This window comes from Haliotis asinina, chromosome 10, assembly GCF_037392515.1.
Source record: "Haliotis asinina isolate JCU_RB_2024 chromosome 10, JCU_Hal_asi_v2, whole genome shotgun sequence".
Taxonomy (NCBI): domain Eukaryota; kingdom Metazoa; phylum Mollusca; class Gastropoda; order Lepetellida; family Haliotidae; genus Haliotis; species Haliotis asinina.
The window spans coordinates 41,601,953-41,606,536 of record NC_090289.1 but is presented as its reverse complement, the minus strand read 5'-3'; positions in this window follow the sequence as shown (position 1 = coordinate 41,606,536).

Here is a 4,584-nt window from a genome sequence, read left to right as displayed (position 1 = left end):
TCTCTCTGCAGCTCTCAATCCCCAAATGAAGCAGAGGTAGATTTCCTCAGGTTCTGAACTTCCCTTTTCACAGCTACCAAATCTTTATCACAGGTGTAAAATGGCCTGAGCGCCTCTTAAACTTTTAATATCAATCAATCCCATTTCTCTCAGACTCCAAATCAATGCAAAAGATATATTTGTTTCTATCAAATGTCAAACATTCAGAGACGTCCAGATTTCGATCAGAACATAATAATATAATTTTATTACAACAATGATTCTCCAGGAAAGCTGACCTGTACCATCAATTGTAACTCTGTACAGCAAATGCCCTATTTCGTGTTGTTAAAGTTGCTGTGATACTTTCTGTTTGTCAATAATAATGTAACGAACAAATATGCTTTAAAAAAATCAGATCATATAAACTTTGTACTTAAAATGTATGTGTGTGCAGACTCCGTCGCTATATGGCTGTAATAATGTCCGATGCGACGTAAAACTCCACTCACACAAACAACTATCCCGTTTGCGTTCACATGAACGAGGATTCCACTTTATTTCAGCATAATATATGCAGGCAGGACTAAAACAGTGTTGGTATACTTGACAGTGTTTTACAGGAACCAGTTTTGGAACCCAACTGAATTTCCATGGAATTATACACCAAACGCCTTTAGCACTGCGAGGTACACCAGAAATGGTACCCATGTGGTGGAATAGAACCAGGGTCATCAGTTTATCTGGTCTAGACTGCTGTTATAAAGCTGGAAGATTGCGGCGATAAACACCAATTAATAAACAAAACACTCGGTCATAATGAGACTGTTCGTCATCGTTTCATGCAGAAACACGAAACGACACTTCAGCTTCATGTGTGGCCCTCAGAATCGAACCCCAGTATTCGGTTTGACAAGAGACCGTTTAAAACAGCGGAGACTTTTCTGGTCCACTGGCGTGGCGTGTAGTCTCATCTAAAACATAGGTACGATGATCGAAATATACATCATTACCTAGTCATCGCATGTGAGGGCATGGCATGCAAGAACTATAACCTCAGAAGCTGAGTACAAAGCAGGGGGATTTCCTTGCGGGCGGAAATGAGACGCTTTAAGTGACACCATTGTCCTCATACGAACGAGATTCGGTTTCCTCTCATGGCCATGACAACAAATCCCTAGAAAAACACGGCGTATATTAAAGGGGCTCGTCGAGATTCACTTTAAGACTCTATTACTCAAGATCAGCAATGTCCGACAACCCCTACCGAGGACATGATCAATTGGGGTGTGTGGGTTTACGCCACTGGTAGTACTTGTGTACGTCCCCACGATAACGACCCTTCAGCTATACTCACCTTAAATGGATCACCAGACACGGGCTTAAAACATTGCGCCCATATGGGGGATCGAACCCCATCTTAGGCGTGACGAGCGAAAGATTCAACCACAAGCCTATACCCCACTGCCTCTATTGCGTCTGGTGAATAAAGTCTTCGATTCCATCCGCTGGATTCTAATAGTATGTGTAAGTCGGATATAGTCTGGCTTAATACACTGCATAAATATGTGCAATTTCAGTTACATGGGGAAAGCAGAAACGAGTGCCATCGAGTGCATTTAGAAACGTTCATGAAACAATATAGTAAGGACATATTCTACATTCAAAGAACTGAAGATTCGATCCCAAGACTGGGTGGTAACCCGTGAAGGTCCCGCGGTAGAACAGGCCTTCAGCAACCCATGCTTGCCATAAAAGGCAACTATGCTTATCGTAAGAGGCGTCTAACGGTATCGGGAGGTCAGGCTCGCTGACTTGGTTGACGCATGTCATCAGTTCCCAATTACGTGGGTCGATGCTCATGTTGTTGATCACTGGACTTTACAGACCACCGCCATATGGCTGGAATATTGCTGTGTGCAAAAACTAAACTCACTCACTCACTGGGGAGTCCCGGAACAGTATATATATATAGCTATGGAAACCGATCTCTGGGGTTCTCCCTTTTAATATTTTTAAATTGGTGTTACGACTTGCGCTTGGCAACTTACTATCAGTTTCAATCTGTAACTATTCAGAACCGGGAAATCCAGTGACTGACATCATTTTCGATCAATGTAATTGGAATAGACATGCATTCACCATGTCAGAGAACCTGACAACCCGGTACAGTCGCCTCTGTCAAACACTGCTTGCCATTTGAACGTTAAGGCGGAGGCTGTCCTATGCTGTTTTCTTAACAGCTCATCGGTCAATTTCTGTATCATACTTGATATACGTGATTTGTGGTCTAGAGACAAATGCAACAAGATCTTCGAGGGGTGGTGGGATGTTCAATTTCCCACGTATACAGGTCTCAAGTATATTATAACAACTATTACTAACACAGAAAACATGGAAAGTCATTTGCTATGTACATTTCACAAATCTCAAGGGGCGGTGGGATAGTCTAGAGTTTAAAGTGTTGGCATGTCATGCTGAAGACCTGGGTTCGATTCCCCACGTGGGTACAACGTGAGAAGACTATTTCTGATGTACCTAGAAGCGACAGTTTCTGAAGTATAGCTAAAAACGGGATAAAACCCATGTCTCTCACTCAGTTAAATAACCTAGTGAATACTGCACTCGGTGGTGGTGACACATGACGCTATGCATCATGTGAAATTGAGCAACGATGGATTCAGAGGATACTTGGAAGGGTTACCGTGTTTGGCAGCGTGGGAAATTCCTGAGAGTTTACAGAACTTCAGTATTGCCTTACAGTGAACCACATTTAATACATATGGTCTCAGTGAGTGAGTGAGTTTACTTTTACGCCGCATTCAGCAATATTCCAGCCATATGGCGGTGGTCTGTAAATAATCCAGTCTGGACCAGACAATCCAGTGATCAACAACATGAGCATCAATCTGCGCAATTGGGAACCGATGACATGTGTCAACCAAGTCAGCGAGCCTGACCACCCGATCCCGTTAGTCGCCTCTTACGACAAGCACAGTCGCTTTTTATGGCAAGCATGGGTTGCCGAAGGCCTATTCTACCCCGGGACCTTCACGGGTCACATATGGTCTCACCTTACACCAGTCAGTTTGTTCAAAACTGCCTCTGTTCACCCAACAGGTTGGGTAAATGGGAATGACCCCTCAGAAAATGGGTACCGGGTGGGACAAAGTAATGTTAGTATAACCTTCTAGCACATAATAGGCAGCAATAATAATCAGATTGGTTGGGCTTCGATCCCGCATTGTGAGTAGAGAATCTGCATGATGAGTGGACTATTACTGTTGTTGGACTGTTACTGTTGCGGGCATGTGGATGCAGTATCAAGGAGACACCTCCGGGGTAGAACAGGCCTTCAGCAACCCATGCTTGTCGTAAGAGGCGCAGATCGATGTTCCGGCTGTCGATTGGATTGTCTGGTCCAGACTCGATTATTTACAGGCCGCAGCCTTATAGCTGGAATGTTGCTGAGTGCGGCGTAAAACTAACCTCACTCACTGACTCAAAAAGACACTATGGAACAGCCGGTAGTTACAATCATAATTATTTATGACAAGCACCAATGGGATTCGGTAATCGCTACTTATGACATGTAGCGACACTTTCCTAGCATTCCATACTCGCGTCACCTTCGATTGTCCAGTGCATAACAATTCCATTCTGTTAAGGAGAAACGACAAAGGACATGTTGGCCACAGACGCTTCGCTTTATGTTCGATTTTAAAAATAAAATTTACCTATAGCAGTGAGTTGCAGGACACTGAACAGTTTATTTCTGTTTGTTGGATAGAACCATTAAGGTTTGGGGTCTTTACTGGCAATGTTTCAAGGCGACGGTTGATGTGAACAAAATGCGGGAGTACAACATATGTTATATTTGGGATTACACTCTCTCAGTAAAGTACAGATTCTATTAATTTGTGTTGGGTCGGGTCCAATAAGACTAAAACCTAGCCTCTACTTGCAAAGTTAGGCACCTAATCGCCAACACACAACTTTAGCGATCTAACCCACTCAGCCACCTCGGCTTCCACTAAAGTATCCGTAAAATGCCATCCCGACTCCTTTCAATATGTATCTGTAAACAGTAAAATGGTAGTTATTGTTCGCTGGTTGCCAATTTTCTGTTTTCATTCGAATCATACATTAACTTCATATAGTTTCAATATCGTAAGTGAGTGACATATATAATACCTATTAGTGTCCAGCCTTATTTTGACCAAAATACAAGAGTGCGTGTTCATTGTATGTCCTGAACTTTACAATGAAATAAAACTGGTGTCTTTCAAAAAGTCAACTGACTACTAGTTTAACATTGATATTAACACCAAATTAGTATGTCGTGTTGCTGCAGTGAATTAGTATGTTTTTACCTGAATATGTTTTTAGAGCAACTGCATGCCTGCACAGACGAATTTCCTGATTCAGTGTCGCATATCTAAGTATGAGTCAAAAGGTGTGTCGTTTTACCTGTGAATTACCTATCAGTCAACATTGTCAAACCCATTTTCGCCTAGACCGCGTCTATCCTAATGGAGTTTCAAAGAACAGGTAAGATATTTTTCAGCATGATTATTTGTGAACACGTGTCATTAGCGATTTGGT